The 25749-nt window shown below is 38.8% G+C and overlaps 1 long non-coding RNA gene across 1 annotated transcript; it reads right to left on the bottom strand.

Moving 5' to 3' along the window:
* Positions 1-18744: 18744 nt before the first annotated feature.
* LOC121387031 lies at positions 18745-24895 on the bottom strand. The gene is made up of 3 exons (XR_005959775.1): positions 24307-24895; positions 21637-21709; positions 18745-18952 (listed from the first exon to the last, which is right to left on the bottom strand). It is a non-coding gene; the product is annotated as an uncharacterized LOC121387031 (long non-coding RNA).
* Positions 24896-25749: the final 854 nt, after the last annotated feature.

The raw sequence follows: 25749 nt of genomic DNA, 5'->3' as shown, positions 1-25749 counted from the left end.
GTGGGGTGGGGGACAAGTAGAACATGTTTAGCGTGCGTGTTTAGAGAGTGTGGGGTGGGGGACAAGTATTATTATTTCATGTTTGTGAACGAAATTTCCTAGCATCTTGAAAGCCGAGTAACTATGTTCGAGATGATTTTTGGCTGTTTTAAAGATTTATTATTATTATTATTATTATTATATTAAACAAAATATGTGATAGTCGTGAAGTAGTATTGCCGGTTTTACAGACGTGTTGAATTGACAACATGTTTACCAGAACTAGTTACTGGTTATAGTCCTTAAAGAACAACAACATTTACATCAGCTGTTGTGTCATAAATGAAGACATTTAGTTACATAAGATTATTTTTCTTCACACAGTTAACACTGTAGTAAGATATGTGTAATTAATTGATTGTTTCTACAATTTCAGGTCTACTGTGTGCAGCCTCCGAGTACGAGTTGAAAGATCTGTCCATGGCATGCTGGGATTTTGTTCGACGAATGAAGGGTCAAGGTCAGAAAGACAACTTGATGACGTCAGCTTCAAAATATGGTACAAAGAAAGCGGCCCAGAAATTGATTATGGAGGTATGGATGTTAATAATATTTACTCCTCAAGTTTAAACGTTGAGTTTAAAAACAAAACATTTTTAACTTTTAAATGTGTTTTCAAAGTGGATGTTTTTAAAACAAAGAACTTTGTTATAAATACCATTTAATTGAGTGTATCATACTTTCAATGACATGGTGGCAGAATCAGTTTACGGTATTAAACGTTGAGAAATGATCTCGACAGTTACATTTACTGATCATAATGCTATATGTAATAAATGACGACAGACTGCCAAAAAGTGTGTGGATATTCTAAACTTCAATATCTATGTTTTTTTTTTCTTCAGATTTCTAAATCCACTGGCTGAGAGCAAATATTCTCTGTACCAAGATTCAATCACGTGACTACCACAGACGTCACGCACCCGTGACTCACACGTCATATCCGGCTTCGACTCCCAAATCAAAGTGATCGACTGGCACTACCACAGATGTCACGCACCCGTCACTCACACGTCATATCCGGCTTCGACCCCCAAATCAAAGTGACAGACTGGCACTACCTCAGAGGTCACGCACCCGTCACTCACACGTCATATCCGGCTTCGACTCTCAAATCAAAGTGATGGACTGGCAAGACAAAACAACGAGCCAAGTGTCCTGCAAATCCGCTTTTGTTACGAATCGCGGTGACGTCATCGAAACTGAATCGGCGTTGAAGATTGTACACAACACGGAAAGACATTGGAGGAATAAATTTAGCATGATCAGATCCGTCTCCAAAAGAACATTAGATTCTGTTATTGGCGTTCCAAAGACATGTGACATTTCATTGTATTAATGTACGGTTTCTGATACATTAAATAGTGTATGGATATATTAAGAATAAATTTTTTTATTTTAAAATTTTATTATTCATTTATTTTATTTTTTTAATATCTTTTACTTCAGTAGATGAAATGTCTTAAACAGGACCAAGGTAGTTTGTGTGAATTAAAATAAATTCACCTGGATGCAGTTCTTTAATGTTTTAATACCAATTTGTCTGTCGGCACTTGTAAAGTGTAGAACAACGATTCGAGAGATTAAATAGAGGGAATAAAGCCGCAGTTTATCATTGACAATTTCTATTTTCTGGACTTTTCATTCAGTAGTCCTGAAGACGTTATTACAATCACAGTAAATCTAAAAAAACACGGAAAGACATTGGAGGAATAAATTTAGCATGATCAGATCCGTCTCCAAAAGAACATTAGATTCTGTTATTGGCGTTCCAAAGACATGTGACATTTCATTGTATTAATGTACGGTTTCTGATACATTAAATAGTGTATGGATATATTAAGAATAAAAATTTTTATTTTAAAATTTTATTATTCATTTATTTTATTTTTTTAATATCTTTTACTTCAGTAGATGAAATGTCTTAAACAGGACCAAGGTAGTTTGTGTGAATTAAAATAAATTCACCTGGATGCAGTTCTTTAATGTTTTAATACCAATTTGTCTGTCGGCAGATTAAATAGAGGGAATAAAGCCGCAGTTTATCATTGACAATTTCTATTTTCTGGACTTTTCATTCAGTAGTCCTGAAGACGTTATTACAATCACAGTAAATCTAAAAAAACCTAACAAAGATTAAAATAAAATTTACCAGAAAATGTTATTTTACAAATCTTACAATATGTCTCATACAGTTTTAACTTTTAATTCGATAATTCTTTAATTTTACACATGGATATTTTAAGGTAGTCGTTTCAAGTTAATGATTTATCTCCTACTGATAAAACTGAAAATTTAATAGCAGAGCTATATATGGAAGGATATGTTTTATTTAACGACGCACTCAACGCATTTTATTTACAGTTATATGACGTCGAACATATATTTAGGACCACACATATATTGAGAGAGGGAATCCGCTGTCGCCACTTCATGGACTACTCTTTTTGATTAGCAGCAAGGGATCTTTTATATGCACCATCCCACAGACAGGATAACACATACCACGGCCTTTGATATACCAGTCGCGATGCACTGGCTGGAGCGAGAGAGCTATATATATAAGCCAATAGGCTTCTTGTTAGTTTGCCTTATACAGCGTTGTATTACCACATACTCTTTCTCGTAACAACTAGCTCTTTCGGTAACATAACTTAGTGGAATATATAGAGTTTAAAACATTCAGCTGAGTGAACATAGATGCGCTGTCCTTAAAGTTTCTATAGGCAGTACTGAACCAAATAACTTCCGGCTGGGTCAAAGTTCGAGGTGCACCGAGCTTTTGATAAAGAAGTTAACACCACAAGTCCTGTGATTGATGATACATGTGAGTGTGGGTGTAAAAAACATAGTTTCATCTGGGCAAAAAATATATGCACTTTTATTTCATCTAGTACCACTGTGTCAATTAGCCTTGTGCTTAAAACATGTGAGGGGTACCTGTCAAAAAAAGTACTCAAATTTTGTGCGGAACTATGGTAGTCATAGATGCTACCCGTTATTTCTGAAATGAGCAGCTTCACGCCCAATGTTTTCTGATTCACTTTAAGTGTGAGGGGTGGTAGTATTTATATCTGTGGTGTTTATGTCGATTGATACGCTTTAGGTAGGAGTTTTAGCCACATATGTTACTATTGTCTTCAAAGGGATTTGATTTGGTAGTATACACCCTGTTAGCACTGTTGCCTGCATTTACATTATGGTGTTTGTGGAAAACAGGGTTGGTGGGATGTGGCGATATTTTATTATTATCAAACTTTTAAAATTGTATAAATTAATACAGTTTATGTCTTTTATCTGCTAAAAGGACAGTTATCTTGTTTAGATATGTACAATTTAATTCATATAAGTAGTGCTGTGATGTGACATTCCTAAAATCAAAGTTACATTGTTTGAATTCAGGATTCTAGTCATCACAAATATAATGCCCCTCTCCCACGATTCGTTTAGGCATGTCACCTACCTAACACCGTTTCTGATAGTCTCTTATAATAATTTAAAGTGACATTCCTGAGTTTGCTGCATTGTAAGAAGTTTCCGACTAATAAAATATTTTTACGATTAGACTTACATATTAAATATATTTTCTTGTTTAGAATATCAGTGTCTGTATATTCAATGTGTTTCTGGTCGTCTTAATATTTGTTAGAAGACCAAACTGGAGTTTGTCTTCAAATAATTTCGTACGTACGAAAAAATAAGTTTTAGGAGATAGACTGAAATTTAACCTAGTACAAATATAAGAACGATCAGAAACACGTTTAATATACAGCCACTAATAGTTTATGCAGTCATCAAAAAGTCTCTATTAGTCGATAACATCTTAAAAATTGCAGCAAACTCAGGAATGTACCTTTAACAAAGAATTAAAGATAAAAAAACAAACAGAAAAAACCCAGCACATTTTAGAACGAAACTAGTATTTAGTTTTCTCTCAGTGGCTTACCTCGGTCGGTTGAACACTCGCCTAAGGTGCTTGCATCGCAGGATCGAACCACCTCGGTGGATCCACTCAAGTGATTGGGGTTTTTATTGTTCCAACCAGTGCACCACAACTGATCAAAGGTCATGGTATGTACTTTCCTGTCTGTGGGAAAGTGCATATAAAAGATCCCTTGCTGTTAATGGAAACATGTAGCGGATTTCCTCTTGATAACTACAAATTACCAAATGTTTGACATCCAATAGCCGATGATTAATTAATCAATATGCTCTGGTGGTGTCGTTAAACAAAATAAACTTTAACTTTAATGGTGACGCCGTCTAATTAACAGTTGATAGGCACACATGACCACATCGTCACTATGACAGTTTAATATGATATTCTGACATTTTGATTTTGATTTTCTCATTTTCCATAACATTATTTTATTCGTACAAAACGCATAGTATTAATCTACCTAAGAATATTTTAAAAATAACCTGTGTAGATAATGTTTGTTAATGCCCGACAGCCATGCCAAACGTTTTTTTTTTATCGATTACTAAAACAACATGGGGCTGTCACATTCTCCTGGTTATTTTAAATTTGGGAGGAGGTCATAGGCCGAATGAGTATATTGATATTATAATTATGTTCTTGCTTCTGTCCAATTAACGTTCATGCACGCTGTCCTGGGCACATACCTCGGCTAACTGAAATGTCTGTCCATGACTTAAGTTAACCGCTACATTTTATTCCATTAGTATGCACTTTTATATGCATCATCACATAGACACGATAGCACATAACGCGGCCTTTGATAAACTAGTCGTGGTGCACTGGCTGGAAAAAAACCCCGAACTTTAACCAATGGGACCAACGACGAGGATCGATCCCAGATGAACCGCGCATCAGGCGAGCTTTTTACCATTGGGCTACGTCCAGTTCAAATTTAATTGAAGTCGACTAGTCAATGGTTTTAACCTGCTTACATCCAAATAAAGTTCAAACACGCGCGACTCTGACATAATATCATGATAGCTAGAATGTATACCCAAAACTAAAGGGGGGAAGTAGAGGACTGTTTATGGCAGGCTATGAATAATTTAGAATAAAACTAAATGAAAAAGAAAGCCAAGATGAAAGATTAACTGAACCACCTACCTCCATTTTTTTTAAAATAAAATAATTACTGTAGGCTAAGGCGCGTGGGCATGGGAGGGGATTCGGGTGTCGACCTACCCCTCCCCCTCAGTCATGCACATTTTCTTCTTTTTTCAATACATTTTAGACCCCCCCCCCCCCCCCCCCCCCCCCCCCACACACACACATAAATTTCGCTCACCAGCCTAGACCCACCTCTAAAATTCCTGCACACGCACCTGGACAGTTATAATTCACCCCGCACTGGCAAGTGAAGTTATTGAGCTCCTCGTGTCGCCAACTATATATGTAAATGATCATTATTCAATGGGAACAGTGTTCTTGATCACTATATTTTTAAATTTTTATTTTTTATATAATTTTTTTTACCCCACTTCCCCCTTTCCTTTCTCTCCTTTGACGTCCATCTCATTTCTTCCCGACCTGGCAGCTCCTATATTTCAACTTCGTTCGCTGTTCACCTCCACATCCCAGTCCTTGTCTCTCAAACCGCGACAGGTGTTGTCTTTTGTGCCACACACCTGTCATTGGTAACTGGTGGAATTAAACACTCAGAGGTTTTAAATAGTTACAGCAACTTACCCTTCTGGTTTGGTAAAAACAAATAACAACAACAACAACCCCCCCCAAAAAAACCCCCAACAAAAACAACAACCCCAAAACCCCCAAATAAATAAAAATAAAAAACAACAACAAAACAACAACAACAACAATAACAAACAAACAAAACCCAATAAGAATTAAAACAAAACAGAATACACCCTACTGACTATAGTATTTGTTAGCACTAGGAGCATCAGATTGTGAGTGTGTCTTTAGCGTGGTTCTATATTTTGTGCAGTAGATCCGACGTCGGTTACGAGAAGAAAAAGAAGAAGGTTTATTTGATGACGAATCCACTCAAAACAAATTGTTATGGTTATATTAACGTAGGACATCAAAGATAAGTGTCACAACGATTATAAGAAAGGAAACCAGTAGCCGCCATACCTTCTGCCAAAACAAATACACACACCCCCCGCAAAAAAAAGAAAAGAAAAAAAAATGAAGAAAAACAAAAAAGAGAAGACATTCAGGGGTCATTTATATGCACTTTTATATACCATTGCGAACATACATTATATAAGCCCTCCTCCCCCTCTCTCTCCACAACATATGTCACACTTGGGAACTAATAATAGTCATGAATGAACTCTCACCCGGACGTGAACTGCGTAGTGAGACCTACGTTTATGCTGTAACGGACGTGTATCACGCCCCTAAAGCTACTGTCACACCTTGCCGGATAGCGTTAACGGACGTCCCACGGAGCGAAAGAAAATTATCAGGTGGTGAAAATCGTCTCCGTTGCAGCTCGAGGCCCTTCGAACAGAAGAACACCCGATATTTAGCGGATAAAACGCACATTGATTGCACAATCACCGGACAAGTACAGGACAATTATCGGCCACTGTAACGGACATTACCGTACGAGTAACGGACAAGATCCGGTCAAAACGAAAGCGGAACGCATGAGAAACTGACAAAACGTTCTTCAAACGTATTTGTACAGGTCACGTGACGGACAAAACGGGTATAAATAGTCCGGTGAATTGAAGTATCATCAGGCTCCAGTTGGCTCAACACCTCTCTCCAAGACGACCAAGAGGAAGTCCGGGAAGGCTGGGAAGGGCAAGGCCAAGGCACGAAGGAAGGCCAATCTGTGCCTGGATCAGGGCCACTTGATACTGCAGGCGGAGTCTCACACGACACTCCGCCATGAAGGTCCTCACGGTCCCCGAAGGTCTTGAGGGGGTGAGACAGGGAAGCCACATTATATACCCAGGAGGATGTATGTCGCTGTCAGTAGTAGGGGGGCCTGTATAGTGCCATGATGCCTGTATGGGGCCATGACCTACTTTCCGTGACCTTGACCTTGATGACGTCACGGCCGTGACCTCGTCCTACTGGCCCTGACCTACTTAGACTGGCCTTGACCTTGATGACGTCACGGACTACTGTGCCGTGTGCAACGTCCTACTGACCCGGCCCTGACCTACTTAGACTGGCCTTGACCTTGATGACGTCACGGACTACTGCACCGTGTGCAACGTCCTACTGACCCGGCCCTGACCTACTTAGACCGGTCCCTGACCTACTTAGTCTAGTCCTGACCTATTTAGCCCGGCCTCGATCCGTCGTATTTAGCAACGCCCGTGCTATCCTGTCTGTGGGAAGTGTAGGATTCCTTGCTACTAATGGGAAACTGTAGCGGGTTTCCTCTCTAAAACTGTCCAAAAGTATGTTTCACATCCAATAGGCAATGATTCATAAATCAAGGTGCTCTAGTGCTGTCGTTAACCTACCACTTCTAAGGACTCGACCCGACGCGAGGTAGTGTGTTTAATTTTAGCGCACTGAAGATGAATGGTTATCACTGTTTACATCCGGGAAGCGGTGGTATCCTATTTTATTGTTGGTGGCAATACTGAACTAGAAGTTACATTCTTAAAGACGTGAAATAAGAAATGATTTAAATGGTGTAAAATAGAATTCTCGTTCTACGCTATCTGATAGCGCATTCACAAGATTATTATTAACTGACCTATTTCGTCACTTCATTCCGCGCTTCGCCGCTCGCACATATAACGGTTTAAATGACAGGTTTTGTTAACATGCGTTTAGTAGTCAAGTGCGAACGACTTCGCGTCCATCGCTGAGGGTACTTCGTTCGTATCTCATGTGGGGAAATTATATTTTTCTATTATTTTTAAAACAAAATAATAATTTATAGTTTGTTTTTATTTTACTTATTTACTTACTTATTTATTTGTTTATTTATTTATTATGTTACGATATTTTTTTTCAAGCATCCTCTAATAACCCTGTGGAGACGGGACGTAGCTCAGTGTTCCCTTGATGTGGGTCGGTCTGGTATATATCCAGCCAATGCTCCACAACTGGACAACGGTATGTACTATCCTGTCTGTGGGATGGTGTAGGATCCCTTGCTGCTATTCAAAAAGAGTAGCCCATGCAGTGGCGACAGCGGGTTTCCTCAATCAATATCTGTGTGGTCCTTAACCATATGTCTGACGCCATATAACCGTAAATAAAATGTGTTGAGTGCGTCGTTAAATAAAACATTTCTTTCTTTCTTGTATAACCATAAATAAAATATGTTGAGTAAATAAAACATTTCCTTCCTCGTAAAATAAAGATTAATTGAACACAAATATTTTATTTTGTTTTAGCCATAGGAAAAGAAAGACATATTTGTCTCGAAGAAAGGAATGTTTGTTAAGAAGAAAGGCATGTGGGTTAAGGAGAAGAAAGGAATATTTGTTAAGGAGAAGAAAGGAATATTTGTTAAGGAGAAGAAAGGAATGTGTGTGTGTGTGTGTGTGTGTGTCTGTGAAAGATCCCCAGCCCATTGCTTTGAAGAAAGAACGCGTGACTGTAACTGAACGCTCCGACCTAAACTATGATCTTTTAGCTGCATTTTAAGCACAAGTATTTCCCTAGAGTACAAGCCTTTTTACAGGGCTTTTTAATTACCAAATGGGTAAATACAGTGGTCGATCTAGGATCGATCCCCGTCGGTGGCCCATTAAGCTATAGCCAACTAGTGTATTATGTCTGGTATATCAAAGATCGTGGTATGTTCTGTCTTGTACACACAGCTCTTGCTACTATAAAGTAGCGGTAGAAATATCCAATCACAAATCTAGTCATAGAGTAAACAAAAAAACAAAAAAACGCAATGTTTTGGTTTTTCATTTATTTCTAAAATTACAAATCACTGACACATATATAAAATGGGCACACACTGGGTTACATCGAGAGGCCTTAAGGGCGACATGTGAATAATATGAGTGTTCATTTCTCTTCATCATCGTCGTCCTCCTCATCGTCGGTATCGTCGTCGTCTTGTTCATCCAAATATTCGCCGATCCATGAACGATACTGATTTAATTTAGAACGAATCTGTGGTCTCACATCTTTGTCTGGATTCACAAACTGTAAAATTTTTCTGGTGTTGGGACCTTTGTCAAAGTAATGCATATAGGTCAGAAAGCGAGAGTACGTGTCTTTAAATAACTTCCATTGCAATGTCTTCATGTTTCTTTCAATGGCATCTTAGGACGTGTTTTTTTCTTCGTAGCGTTTCCTCTTGCTTTCGATATAGTCATGATTGATGTCGAATTCACGTTCCACCATGAGACGAATGCCTTCGTTTTCCAGGTCGGGCGACGGCTCTTCTTCTTTTTCATTTCCCTCTTCGCACGTTTTAAATCGCAGATGTCGCTGCAAGTCGCTTCCGTCTTTAAAGACCAGACCACACGTATCGCAAGACTGCATCCTCTTGACTTTTTTCAGATAGGGTTCTACCTCATCATCTTCTTCGTCGTCACTTTCGTAGGCGGGTATGCCTGGTAGTTTTCTCTTGAATGCGTTTCTTTGCATGATTTGCATGTAGAGCTCTTTCTTCGTCGGTGGCTGCAACTCTTCTGAGACATTCGCCGTTACGTTCGTGCTTTTATACCATTCGGACGGCCCCGTCTCTAAACCATTAGGCCGAAGACGCCAATGTTCGGGCGTGGTCGGTTTCAAGTCCACCAAGAGATATCCGTAGGGCCTGTGGGTAGCTTCCTCAAACCGCTGCATGAAATGACGAGTATTTCCAGGATACATCTGCGGTGCCAAGGTTAGGACTTGCTGCTTGTCGATGGGGTTGTTAAACAGTGCCAGGTAATGACAGTTTCTTCTCTGTGTCGGGTCCTTGGTGTGATACAAGTTCTAGTTGATGGCAATCACAGAGAGGTTTCTGTGGTGACTTCCTTCCGTGAACAGGTCAGTGATGCGAGGGTCTTTTCCAGGTGTAGACATCAAGTCGTCCAACACGATGAGATTTCTGACTCTAGGATCCAAATAACGATCCTTTTCCAAATTATCGGGTATGCCTTGAACAAATTTCACTCGAGCAACTATTTTGATCGTATCATAGAGGGGTTGCCATCGTTTGTAGAGCCAGATGATGCGCTGGGGAGGCGGGTGGATTTTACCATCCCTTAGCAGTGTGTACAACAAAACTGTCTTTCCACACGACGTGGGTCCCGACACGATCATGGTGAACGGATGTAACAATCTTAGGGGCTGCTGCTGCTGTGGTGGTGGTGGTGGTGGTGGCTGCTGCTGCTGCTGTGGTGGTGGTGGTGGTGGTGGTGGTGGCTGCTGCTGCTGCTGTGGTGGTGGTGGTGGTGGTGGTGGTGGTGGTGGCTGCTGCTGCTGTGGTGGTGGTGGTGGTGGTGGTGATGATGGTGGTGGCTGCTGCTGCTGTGGTGGTGGTGGTGGTGGTGGTGGTGGCTGCTGCTGCTGCTGTGATGGTGGTGGTGGTGGTGGTGGTGGCTGCTGCTGCTGTGGTGGTGGTGGTGGTGGCTGCTGCTGCTGCTGTGGTGGTGGTGGTGGTGGTAGACCTTTATCATGATTTTGTTGAAAATGTCTTAACATGGCGTCTCTCCTCGAGAATGTGAAACCACATTCTGAACATGTGCTCTGCATGACGACTCTAAATGAAATGACGATATCTGACCCACATAGTTCCTTTTATAGCTTATTTAGAAATGCTTCTGCAGTTTCGGGGCTTTCCAACTCGTACCACTTTGTTGTTGTTGTTGTTGTTTCCGTTTCAGATCGGCTTTGGCTTGCTCTACCACTTGTTGTGTTGGGGAGACCATGACGACTTTGGGTGTCGGGGACTTGTTCTGTTCCTCTTTTTCTTTTTTCCACGTGGGATCGTAGAGTTCTAGACATCGATCCACACTGTACATGATCTGACTTTTCCCACCACGTTGCACTGGAAAATGAGGTTGAAGTTTACCTTCTGCCTGCAGTTTATAGAAACGGGTCCACTTATCCACGTCGGGTACATATAACTTGTACTGGTCTGACATGTTGCTCCTCTGAAAGTTCTACCTCAAATGACGAGTTTTCCAAAACTATTTTACTTATATACCTTATGACACATAAAGATATGGTACAGATATGGTACAGGAATGCTTGAATGTGTGTGATACGTATGACCTGTGTCCCTCCTCCCAAGCACAAAATCGTGCGAGCTCCCAAAAATAATCGTTACCAAAATATTACTCTTTACCACACACTCATGGACCCAGGACATAAATAAGAAAGCAAAACCTGTTATTCACGGTTTTATTCACAACATACAACATGAAAACATAGCACACAAGTGTCTAAAACATTTAATGTCTGAACAGATTGTTCACATAAGGACATCTTGGAGAGAGTCTGTAATGTTCCATCACTGGGTCGTCCGTTTTCTTCCATCGGTAGACGCGAAGTCCGCAACAGTAACAGGTGATGGCATCGTGGTCTCCCGTGTAGTAGAAACCAGCCTTGGCAAGTTCTTTTGGTTTTTGACGTAATTGTATGGGCCACCGAGCATACGTCAGCATCCGGGCATAGAAATGTCTCATTTCGGAACGATGACAGAACACGTAACGTCTCGAATAGTAATCTTCCTCACAGGCAGCATCTGTTTCACAGGCAGCATCTGTTTAACAGGCAGCATCCGTCTGATCTGTGGGTTCATCCACGAGTTCGCCATCTTCAATTCTATCCCCAATTTTGCGTGTAGCATCCGTTTGATCCGTATAATGAATACTCTTCTTCTCCTCATCTTGTTTGGTAGTCACTCTTTTGATTGTATGTCTTTCTGAACATTTGCAGACCAAGACGTCGTCCTCGTCGCTACTGTTGCTGCTACTACTAAGACTGCTCGAATATCCCGATGCCATCTTCTTCGTTCCAGATAGAGTGCAACAAGCCACAACAATGTCAGAATCATAAAACACGTCTGTTCTCTAGCACAGTCGCAAAGCAAATGAAGTATAAACCATAAATCCATTCTTTTATACCTTCGAGTTCATCCAAAACAAAACTCGTTCACCACTGGTGACACTCGTTAGGGTTGCAGAAGTTACACTGAAGAAATCCCATCTGGTTTTGATGGTCGTCTTGCATGGCGCAGGGCACAATCGAGTTCAGCTCCGGTACAAAGTCACACATGACTGTGAAACAGCCTTTCAGTTTCTCCCATTGTTGTAGAGAAAGGAATATTCCCTTCTTCGAAGGTTTCACGGATTTAGTTTCTTCACACCACCACCACTGACGCAGGTCCACCCCAGCAAAGTTCTTGTCGACGCTGACATGGACGTTGACACCAAGGTGTCTGAACAATGTTTCGTCTTTCCCCTGGTTTAATGCTGAAATCGTTTCGTCAATTTGGCTTTTACATCCAGACAGTTCGATCCACTGTTTAAGACTAAGGACAATACCTCGCTTGGTGGGGGAAGGTTTTCCCCTTGTCACTGTCAAATTTCCTTATATGAATAGCAGTGTCCCCTTTCCATAACTTGGCCACCACGTAGACGTTAGTTCCAAGTTCTAGACGACATCTCGCTTCATCACTTGTGGAACAGGCCATGTCTGGATTGAACGTAGATCTGATCGTTTTCGGCGAGCGAATGACAATTAAACCGGATCTAGCCTTTTTATACTCTTAGTGCCAGTCTAAGTAGGTCAGGGGCCGTTCTAAGTAGGTCAGGGGCCGGTCTAAGTAGGTCAGGGCCGGGTCAGTAGGACGTTGCACACGGTACAGTAGTCCGTGACGTCATCAAGGTCAAGGTCAGTCTAAGTAGGTCAGGGTCAGTAGGACAAGGTCACGTGACAAGGCCGTGACGTCATCAAGGTCAAGGTCACGGAAAGTAGGTCATGACTCTCAAAAGGCCCTGATACTACTGCTGTCCGTTTCGGACCCGGTGAAGACCCGTTATATGTACGGTACTTACACTGTACTTTTCCTGAAGTCGTCAGATTTGTCTTGTGGACCCCGTTACACATCCATTATTCATCAGTTCCCATGCGTTCCTTATCAGGTAATCGTCCGCTGAACATGCGGTACACCTCCGGTTCATCCGATGCATGTCAGGTTGTAGTCCGGCAGTGAATCACGTCCACCGGACATCAACGAATGCGAACTGATAAGTACAGGACGAGGAACACACGAGTTCCGAACAAAACACATGCCCAGCGCACAACAACCGTACAACCGGCGGACGCCTTTGCCCGGTGGAGTCCGTTCCAAGTTTAACTTTCCGCCAGATTGAACGGACCTCGCCGGACCTTGCCTGACAAGGAACGCATTCGCCGAACGACAAACGGACAGGAAACGCATGTGAACAGAGAAGAACGGATTGAAAATTTTGCTCTCCGTCGGACGTCTGTTAACGCTATCCGGTAAAGAGTGACAGTAGCTTTACGCTAACGGACGTGACGACACCACTGGAGCACATTGATTAATTAATCACCGGCTATTGGATGTTAAACATTTGGTAATTCTGACTCGTAATCATTAAAAAAAAAAACTCGCTACATTTTTGCTAATGCATCAAGGGATCGTTTATATGCACTTTACCACATACAGGAAAGCACATACAACGGCCTTAGACCAGTTGTGGTGTACTGTTTAAAACGAGACCCCGCCCCCCCCCCCCCCCCCCACACACAATTAATTGAATGGATCCACTGAGGTGGTTTGATCCTGCGATGCAAGAACCTCAGGCGAGCACTGAACCAACTGAGCTAAATCCCATCGCCTAAGGCGATAAATTAAAGACGTTTGGTGCTGTGAGAGGTGGAGTTTCAAAAGTGTACATCAGATAGTGATTCATGCTTGTTTAACCTTTACGACTATAACGTGGGCGGGAATTTACTGTCGGTTGAGCATCGAACCACTTCTGTGGATCCATTCAATTGATTGGGGTTTTTCACGTTCCAACCAGTACACCACAACTGGTCAAACGCTGTGGTATGTGCTGTCCTGCCTGTGGGAAAGATCATATAAAAGATCCCTTTCTGCATTCAGAAACATGTAGCGGGTTTCCTCTGATGACTACGAGTCAGAATTGCCAAATGTTTAACATCCCATAGCCGTTGATTAATTAATCAATCTGCTTTACTGGTGTCGTTAAACAATCCAAACTTTAACTTTTAACTGCCATAATGCATTTTGTACACCGTCTTGTATAGAGATGCGATATTAAATATGTTGATCATAATAAATGTTGTGGCATCTGTTACACACGTTTTTAATTTTCTTTTCTCTACGTGTATTACACGTGAGAAGATTAACACATATACTTAACAAAATTAATCAAGGGCCAGATATTGTTTTCGCATTTTTTATAAATGCGAGTGGCACATGTAGCACTTTTTTTCTTCTTTTGTTGTTGTTGTTGAGATATCCAGCTGACATTGAGTGTATAAATTTATCATGCACAGTTACACATCATGTTTGACTTTCATGGCGATTTACCCATTGACAATGTTTTGTATAAATCCCCTACTCAACCGTCAGTATCAACTGCGTAGGAAAACAAGGAGGTAGGACAACTTCGGGTCTTATCGTGGAACATAAACAGGAACGTTGAAAATAAATTTTACGATAAGCAATTTGTTGAACTATTAATGCAATATGACATTATATTTCTATGTGAATGTTGGATCAAAAGCGATACCGAACTAGATCTAGAGTTATTCAATAAGGAATATGAATGCAAGTGTTTTCCTAGAAGTAAAGGTAAAGGTGGGGGTCTTGTCGTCTTGTACAAGCAAGTTTTATCACGTGTAGTTTCGCTTGTAAAATAGGTGGAAGATTCATTAATTTGGTTTAAAATCGAACAACTATTTTCGTCTAATGTGTATATATGCTTCTCGTACTTACCCCATGAAAACAACGTGTTTTATAAGATATACAACAGCGATATATTTGATTGTATTTTGAATGATGTTTGCGAGTTCTGTGAACTTGGTACAGTTATTGTTGCTGGTGACCTTAACAGTCGTGTGGGCAATCAGGTTGACTATATAGAAACAGATGTTGTAGGTAAACCAGTATTAGATATTTTATCGGAATTTATGATGTATGACGCTGACAGGGCGATGAAGAAACGTGTAACCGAAGACGCCACCGTTAATTCTTTTGGTAGAAAATTAATAACGTTGTGTAAAACTACAGGTTTACGCATAAGCAATGGTCGTTTGCCAGGTGACGAATGTGGCCGTTTTACTTTTTACAACCATTTAGGTTCAAGTGTAATAGATTACGTTCTTGAACACAAAGATAACGTGGATACAATTTCTGAACTGCATGTGTGCGATTTTAATGAGTGGTCAGATCATGCACCTATAGCGTTTACTATGAACTGTAAACAACTTCATGAATGCGGTCCTATTGTTGATGACGTATCAGTTTCTACATCTTACGTATGGAGCGCTGACAAATTAGAGGAAATGAAGCGAAAACTGTATGAGAAATCCAGCGACATGCATGAGTGTATTGACAACATGCAGTCATCCGAAACGTCTGTCAGCGAAGGGCTTGTGGACTTTACATCTCTAATTAATGACATTTTTGAGCCATACTGTTTGAAAACATCCAAGCTGTTCCATAGCCATACACACGTGAAATCTGTTCACACTAATAAGCCATGGTTTGATGATAGATGCAGAACATTACACAATGGTTATCGAAATTCTTTGCATGTTTTTAATACTGAACGTAATGTAAACAATAGGCAAGCTTTAGTTTTAGCTAAACGTATATACAAAACTTATGAGCGTAGAGTTAAAAGAAATTACGTGAGATTTGAAGGCAATAGGATTGGTTTCCTAAGAAAATGTAATCCTCGGCAGTTCTTTAGTTTATTTAAAAAGCGCAAACGTGAACCTAAAACAGATTTATCTCTGGATGATTTTTTAAAACATTTTAAAGATTTAGCCAGTAACACAGACGACCCTCCAGATGCTGCAGAAGAACACGACGAGGGCACTTACGCAGAGCTCGACTGCCCAATCACTGAAGAAGAGGTTCACACAGTAATACGACATTTAAAATCACGAAAATCACCAGGAAAAGACCATTTACTTAATGAATATTTTATTACGTTCCAAGATGTATTTGTTCCTTTTTTGACTCGAATTTTTAATGTTATATTTGATAGTGGGATATTTCCTTCAAGTTGGTCGGAAGGTATTGTAATTCCTCTATATAAGAAAGGTAACATAAATGATACAAATAATTACAGAGGTATTACACTTGTCAGCTCTCTGGAAAAAGTTTTCACTGCAATTTTAAATAATAGATTGTTAAAGTGGTCAGACGAAAACGATGTTATTACAGATGCCCAGTTTGGTTTTAAACCAGGCTACGGCACAACTGATGCGATTTTTGCACTCCATGCTGTTATTATGAAAATGTTGGCGAGTAAAAAGAAATTGTATTGCTGTTTTGTAGACTATAGAAAAGCGTTTGATAGTGTAAATCGATGTAAATTATTATTTAAGTTAGCACGTTCCGGTATTACCGGCAAACTCTATAATATTATAAAATCGATGTATGACGGTTTGAAGACATGTGTTAAGTATCAGTCTCAGTTTTCAGACTATTTTAATTGTAATACTGGACTAATGCAAGGTGAAGCGTTATCACCATTTTTGTTTTCTATGTATATTAATGATTTTGAAAATGAGCTAATTAGTGGCTTATGTGAGCCAATGTATTTACACGATATTTCGTTGTTTCTTGTAATGTATGCTGATGACACTGTTCTTTTATCAGAGACAGTAGAAGGTCTTCAGAAGTTGCTTGATGTGCTCTATGCATATAGTACAAAATGGAACATCAGTGTTAATATAGATAAAACAAAAATTGTTGTATTCAGAAATAGAGGTAAAATAACTGTTAAAGAATCATGGATATATAACGATGACCTAATTGAAATTGTTGATTGTTTTAATTACCTTGGATTGACATTGAATTTTAATGGAAAGTTTACTATATCACAAAGGGTAATTGCTTCACAGGGCAGAAAATGTATGAATCACATTTCAAGAATATGTAATAATCTATGCCTTAATAAGGACACGAAGTTGCACGTTTTCGATACCTATGTTTCTAGTGTTTTAAATTATGGATGCGAAATATGGGGTTTTCATCCTGCTCATGATATTGAACATGTACATATGGATTTTTGTAAACGAATTTTGAATGTCAAGAAATGCACCACAAATGTAGTTGTTTTGACAGAACTTGGAAGAGTTCCTTTAAGTATTATGCGAAAAATTAGAATAGTTAAATATTGGTTGAAATTACTACAAACCAGAAATTGTATTTTAAAATCGTTATATGAAGATATGTTAGAACACATGAATCCCTCTAATTGGCTATACCAGGTAAGATATTTACTACTATCAATAGGTTTCGGAGATGTTTGGTGTAGTCAGCATGTAGATAGTGCTAACTCATTTTAAAAATGTTTAGAAATACGTCTAACGGACCAGTTTATTCAAGAGAAAGATGCTACAATAGACAAATCTCCAAAATGTACATTATATAAACTGCTGATAGACACTTTTTGTTTGCAATATTATCTTAGAATATCAATTCCTGAATGTTATGCCACGCTTATTACAAAATTTCGTGTATCTTCCCATCAATTGCTCATTGAACAAGGAAGATATTATGGTATAGAAAGATCGGAAAGAAAATGTAAATTGTGCAATAAGGATGATATAGAAGACGAATATAATTTTATTCTGATATGTCCATTGTATACAGGTTTACGAATTACTTACATAAAAAAATATTATTGGTTCAAACCATCTATGTTTAAAATTGTACAATTATTATCAGTTCAAAACAGAAAAGAACTATGTAATCTCGGTAAATTTCTCAAACATGCAACCTTTTTACGTTCTAAGCATATATAACTGTCCATCCTCCAATTACACAATCACCCATTGTATATATTATCTGTTTGTATCATTGTTTATTGAATGTATATGTATATGCCTATGAGCCGTAAGGCTTAAAGCTAATAAACTATACTATACCCATGTTTGGCCCTTGAACGTAGGCCGTGGTATATGTGTCCCTGTCTGGATTGGTGCAATAAAAGATCCTTTACTACTAATGGAAAAACGTAGCGGGTTTCCTCTCTGAGACTATATATCGAAATTACCAGATGTTTGACATTCAATAGCTGATGATTAATAAATCAATGTGCTCTAGTGGTGTGGCACCTAGTGGTGATCTACAACATATAATAAATGTTTGTTTCGAATATTGCAATACACGGAAACTCAAAATAAACATCGACAAAACTAAAGTATTAACATTTGGAAATATGGTAATTGAGAATATAAAGGAGTACAAATACCTGGGACTAACACTAAGCAAACTGAATAAATTCAACACAACCAAAAAACTGCTAACACAACGAGCAACAGAGGCTATATATTTCATTTTATCCAAATCTAAAGATGACATCCTATTAACAATTAAAAGTCCACAGTGTCTTGATTGCAGTGATTTAATTTCAAACTGATTGGTCTGATTGCTAGCCCCTAAGTAACAAAAATCTACGTTATTGGCGAAAACCCTCGTGCAAAATAAGCTGGTCTAACACTTTTCACCATGTATTTTCATTTCATTATTCTACCCACAATATTAGGCCTATAGCTGTTTAACAGTAATGCTAATAGGAATAAATATAATACAGATTCGGGCACGTTTATTTAATTCGGGCAAAAATCAGCCTGCTTCCCTACAAAAACGATATTGTTTCTGTTTCGGGGATGTTAGCCTCGAACGATCTGCCCTCCTCGTGCTTGGGGATTTCCACAAACTCGACCTTCGCTTTCTTTTTTAAGGTGTCCTCCAGTGGTCTCCCTTTGGTCTCCGGCAACAGGAAGAGACACGCGGCGCTGCTGGTGATAAAACAGCCCATTTATATTCTTTTGTTTTTATATTAGCAGCAATAGGTCTTATATATGCAGTTTTAAGCAGAACATACACGACGACCTTTGATATACCAGTCGTGGAGATGTATTACTTACAAATATGTATATATCAGATGCGTGTGTAGCAGGGGTGGTTCCGACCCCCACCCCCGCACACTTTACTGGTACTGGATTTTGGTAGTATACAAACTAAAGCCCCGTAAATGGACGCATTGGGCTATTTCCCGTTCCAATCAGTGCACCACGACTGGTATATCAAAGGCCGTGGTATGTGCTGTGCTGTCTGTTCGAACGTACATATAAAAGAGCCCTTGCTACTCATGGAAAAATGTTGCGACTCACAGTGCCCCTCGTTTGAACAAACCTTCATTATAATTTTTATAGAACAGTACCGGGCTCTGTGGCGTCGTGGTTAAGTCATTGGACTACAGACTGGTAGGTACTTAAGGGCTCAGCGGGTAGGTGTAAGGTTACACCAACCCAATCTAATTAAAATTAGCTCCACTATTACATGTGGATCTAACAGCAGCCAGTTGTAGCTCATGTCCACCAATCAAACCCTTACTAGCAGAATCATGCCAGTGATTTGAAAATAATTTGAAAACATTCCAAATTATCCTGAGGGTACACGATATGTTTCATGTGAATTACGAATGCCCTATTTAGACCAGTAGAACTAATTTTAATCAGATTGCTAACAACACTGCGTAGTTTCAAATGTCCAGGTAACATTTCGTCTGTAAATAATAATTTAAATATTGACCAATCACACTTCGCCTTTTATAACGTTATTTGGGAGCATACAAATTCTAAAAATATCGGGCGAGTCTATTTTAGTGACCGCAGTACAGCGAACCATACCAATACGTACGGGATGGGTTATCAGTCTTCAATTTTACATTAAAAATTATTTATTTATTTATAAAAAAAACCCTAACTAAATCAGTCTTCAGTTTTACATTACAAATTATTTATTTTATAAAATAAAACATGTTTTAAGACATTCGTAAATCAGACGAAACATGTCGTATACCCTCAGGATAATTCGGAATGTTTTCAAATTATTTTTAAATCACTGGCATGATTCTGCAAGTAAGGTTTTGATTAGTGGGCATGAGCTAAAACTGGCTGCTGTTAGATCCACATGTAATAGTGGAGCTAATTTTAATTAGATGACACCAACCCACTGTCCTGGTCAGACAGCCCAGATAGCTGAGGTGTGTGTCCAGGATAGCGTGCAGGAACCTTAATTGGACATAAGCACGAAAATATGTTGAAATGAAATCTAGAACAGTCAATGAATAATTAAAACATATCCAATTCTGAATATAACCAGAATTTAAACCTATACATGTATATATGATATAGCTTGAAGGAACTATTTCTGTAACTTCCTATTTGTGAGAACATTTATTTATTAGCTTATTTGTTTTGGTGATAAATTATTCCTCTCTGCCTTTCTTCTTAATTTTTTCTGAAGTATATGCTAATCCTAAGTTTGCCATTTTGACCAGTATAACAATTTTGGGGGTTGGGAGGGGTCACAAATAAAGCTATCACAGGCACGGTAGTAAATCTTAAGGCAGAGATGAATTTTACTTGTACAATGCAGGAAATTGCATCTCAGGACATCTAGTTTTTTGCTTTCCACCCTCGATCTCTGTCAGTCCCCCAGTGTCTAATGTCTTCCGCCGTGCCTGTATCAACAAATGTGGTGTCTCACTGGAAAGGCATTTTCAAACTGATCACAGTAAAGTATTTATCACCCCCTCTAATATAAATCTGTTTCTGATCCATATAATGTTTATAGTAGTTCAAACGTTCTTTTATTGTCAAAAATATCAATTTGATTAAAATTAGCTCCACTGGTTAATACTATTACCTGTGAAGGTTAAATATTTGTTTTTAGAATTTGAATGCTTCCAAATGACGTTATAAAAGGAAAGCTGTGATTGGTCGATATTTAAATTAATATTTACAGACGAAGTGTCGCCTGGACATGGGAGTCCACGCAATGCTGTCAGATCTACTGGTAGACAGTGGAATGTCACCTGAACATGGGAGTCCATGCAATGCTGTCAGATCTACTGGTAGACCATGAAATGTCACCTGGAGATGGGAGTCCACGCAATGCTGTCAGATCTACTGGTAGACAGTGAAATGTCACCTGGACATGGGACTCCATGCAATGCTGTCAGATCTACTGGTAGACCGTGAAATGTCACCTGGAGATGGGACTCCATGCAATGCTGTCAGATCTACTGGTAGACAGTAAAATGTCACCTGAACATGGGAGTCCATGCAATGCTATCAGATATACTGGTAGACAGTGCAATGTCACCTGGACATGGAGTCCATGCAATGCTATCAGATCTATTGGTAGACAATGAAATGTCACCTGGACATGGGAGTCCACGCAATGCTATCAGGTATACTGGTAGACAGTGAAATATCACCTGGACATGGAGTCCACGCAATGCTGTTAGATCTACTGGTAGACAGTGAAGTGATTTTAATCAGATTGCCGAAAATAAGTTTGTTATACATACACAATTATTTTGAGGTAGAATCATGTATTATCAATATACCATCAATGCAATCAACTTACCATAAATAGAATTAACTTACCATCAGTAGAGTCAACTTACCATCAACAGAACCAATGGTGCCATGATACCGCCTACCCGTGAAAAGATTTGACTCACACCAACACCAACTGTCCTGAAAGATATGCATAAAACCATCCATAGAGGCAGACAGAAAGAAAGTACCATGGGCAGCAGATAAAAACAGAAGTATAAAAAGTTAGCGTTCTTATTTAACCACACAACTAGAGCACATTGATTAATTAATCATCGGCTATTGGATATCAAACATTTGGTAATTTTGACATATAGTCTAAGAGATGAAAACCGCTACAACTTTCTACTAGTTGTATGGGATCTTTCATATGCACCACCCCACAAACACGGTAGCACATACAATGGCCTTTGATATACCAATTGTGGTGCCCTGGCTGGAACAAGAAATTGCCTAATGGGTCCATCGACAGGGTAGATGGATAGAAAATGATAGAAAAACATGCAAACAGACGGACGATAGATGGACGGACGGACGGGCGAACATATACGGAGACAGACAGACAGACATATGGGGAGACGGCTGGGTGAGTATGTGGAGATATGAACGTAAGGACAGCCTGAAGAATAGAACGTTTCGACCTTCAAATCAGTTTGTCATTCCACTGGTATTTCTTGTTCCAGCCAGTGCACCACGACTGGTATAACAAATGTTGTGGTATGTGCTAAAAAGACATAAAAGACCCTTGCTACTAATGGAAACATTTAGCGGGTTTCTTGTCTAAGACTATATGTCAAAATTACCAAATATTTGATGTCCAATAGCCGATGATTAGTAAATCAATGTGCTCTAGTGGTGTCGTTAAACAAAACAACTTTATTTAAAGCATCGCATCATATTGTAACACATAAACATCCACTTCCACTGAGGGAATGCGAACCACGGACTATCACTATGGAAGTCTAGCGCTCTACCAAATGATCTAAGCTACTCTCATTTCATTTCATTTCAACTTACATGTATTTTCATGCTTATATCCAGTTAAAGATCAAGCACGCTGTCCTGGGCACACATACCTCTGTCCAGGACAGTGGGTTAGTTGTTAGTGGTTAGTGGGTTTTGGCGGTCTTACGCCTACCCAATAAATCGATAAATCTAGCTCTGGTGGGAGCCGGTACCGGGCTGCAAACCCAGTATCTACCGGCCTTATGTCCGATGGCTTAACCACGAACTACCGAGACCGATTCTAAGCTAATGCCAGTAGGAACACTTTATACCAAGACTACAATAATAAATAATACCTTACTTGACGACTGTCGGGTACCGTTCGTTGGTGTATGTATACATGGTTATGCAGGCGCCACCAATCGCCGTTTTGGCTAAAACGGCCATGGTTCTAATGAGATGGTCTTTATATTGTGTGTTAGCTAAATAATATATATATATATATATATATATATATATATATCGAGGGGTTAGTGCCAGAACCACTTATCTCCTTTCCACTTCAATCTGAGAAAACTGCACTGAAAACTTTGGAATGCACTTAAAAATCGAAAACTTAACGTTTGCTAAATATTTTGCTTTTAGATGCTAGCAGTTATTTGTTTTAGTATAAACCTTAAAAGTTTTGTCTGCTAATAATAATAAATCATGATGTAATTAGATGAAGAACTATTTAATTTATTCTGGTTCCTGGAACTTGAACACAAACAGCTCCAACCAGCATGCCAGAGCAAGCTATTTTATAAACAGTTTTTCTTACAGTCCAGCATATGTGACAAATTGTGTGAATCTGAAGTCAAGAATAATGTTATCTTACAGTGAGTCCACGTGGCATACAGTAAACGTTTAATTTCGCAGCAGCTCTGAGACACATATTTGGGTCTGTGTTGTTAATACTTTGAAAATGTACTGGCGGCAGGAAGTAATTGTAAACAATAACAAATTATCTTTGGATGGCAAACACTGGAAAGGGTCATGGGTGTTTCCAGCTGTGTGCACAGTAACCTTATCCTACACTCAGATGGTAAATTGTACTCCCTGGTATTGTAGCAGGTTGCTAGAAGCTCTTAACAACTTTAGAAAAACAATTTGTTAAACAAAACAAAGCCTTAAAACCAGTTATAACAGATATATTTGTTATACTAATTATTACATGAAATGTAAGCTATCATACCAGTTATAACAGATATATTTATTACACTAATTAAACACGAAATGTAAGCTATCAGAGTAAACTGCACCACCTGTAGTATTGAGCTACTGACTGAATTAATAATCAATCGTTAAGATAAGTTAATACGTTTAATGATTTTTAATACACAGTAATTAAACGAAACAAAATGAATACAGGGCCAGTAACTATATTCGGCATTTTTCTTTAAAAGTTTTCACTCGTTCTAAAGTGTCTACGTTTTGACATGTTCTAAAACAAAATTATGTTTTTCAATTTAATGATTTAAACAGCAATTTAGAGAGAATAAAATGACAAATACATTTACAATCAACGTGTAATGATTCCTAGCAAATTACACATATATACACTGGCGTATCCGGGTAGCCAGGGATTGGGCACAAGAGGACCTCTTTTTTCACAATACCAACTTTTATAATGCATGTCACCCCATAAAATGTGTAAAAGCAGTGCCCTCTATCTCCACTCCACCCCCAATAAACAATCCTGGCTACCCTAATATATATATATATATATATGGCTAGTGAATTGTTAAAATCACCTATTCCATGTTCCATGTTTTTTTAAATCCTCAAACTCTAGGCGTTTGGTGCTTGTGGATAGTTGTGTATTAAGTTTTAACTGTTATTTTTGTTCCACTAAGAATTCAATATGACGCAGGTGGGAAGGTGTGTGTGTCCCGTGATCGTGACTATGTGGATCTACAAAACAAAGCTGGCTATGACACATCACAACTCGAAACGAATCCGGCAAGTGATATCTTGAAATCTGAGCTGGATTATTATCACATCCTAAGCCCGTGTCTTTCCGCAACGTTAATTTTTGAATCCAGACCCTGGCAACCTGATCTGGGAGTTGTTTAAACCATAGTTATCATATGTCCTCTCTGTGAGGTATTTCAACACTTGGTCTGTAAAATACAAAAGGAAAATTGTTACCGGCATAGTGGCTGCTCCAACAACACAGCGACAATGTATCATTTATATGCATTTCCCCCATTGACCAGGTGTAAAACATATCTAAATACAGTTTTATATATTCGTCATCAGCACTGATCTAGTGCGTGATTAAGTATAATGTTTGTCTAATGCGCTCGTATAATGATATACATGTACACACACACATTTTATTTAAACACACTATAGCAGTATCCACTTTGTTATAATGACCAGAGATATATCATCATTGGAACATCTGAAATGCTACAATTATTCCAGTTAATGTAGTAATATCTAGATATTTTATCCCAGAAAATATGAATGTGCATACATTTCAACTACTACAATGAACAATATTTATTATTAGTATGCATATTTATTTTATGCCATTTATATAAAGGGGGTCGCTTCTTCTAACCAATTAGTTATAATATGAACTACCATGAACGGACTCCGATTTAAAGAAAAATACTTGACCTGTATCTACTAATTCATGTTCAACTATATGTCAAATATTATATAATGTCTATAACATATACAATGACTAGAAAAGTTACAATCCTGTGATCATGCCTTTGAAATAATATAAACTAATTTCCCTCTATGCTAAGTAAATTAAAATATTTTATTGCGTATGGTCATAAAACATTTATCATCTTTGGGCCGGCATCCTTTTTACAATAAACAATTCCCAGGCATTTTCATTTTAAATTGCAACTTAAATTTATTTTTTATATAATATTCAAATTGTCTACAAAATACAGACATAGCTAGATCATAATTTTTAACTAAGGTTGTTGCATATGGGAACCATGTTTAAAAACAAGAAAGAAAGAAAGGAATTTTATATTTAATGACACACTCAACACAACTACAGGTATGTGGTGTCAGACATGTGGTTAATGACCACAAATATATTTTAGAGAGGAAACTATGGTCAACTATTTTTTTTATTAGCACCAAGGGATCTTTAATATATACATCATCCCACAGACAGGATAGTACATATCATGGTCTGTAACACCAGTTGTGAAGCACTCGCTGGA

This window comes from Gigantopelta aegis, chromosome 1 (assembly GCF_016097555.1).
Source record: "Gigantopelta aegis isolate Gae_Host chromosome 1, Gae_host_genome, whole genome shotgun sequence".
Taxonomy (NCBI): Eukaryota; Metazoa; Mollusca; class Gastropoda; order Neomphalida; family Peltospiridae; genus Gigantopelta; species Gigantopelta aegis.
The sequence above is the reverse complement of the archived record's forward strand: the minus strand, read 5'-3'. Positions and strand labels throughout refer to the sequence as shown.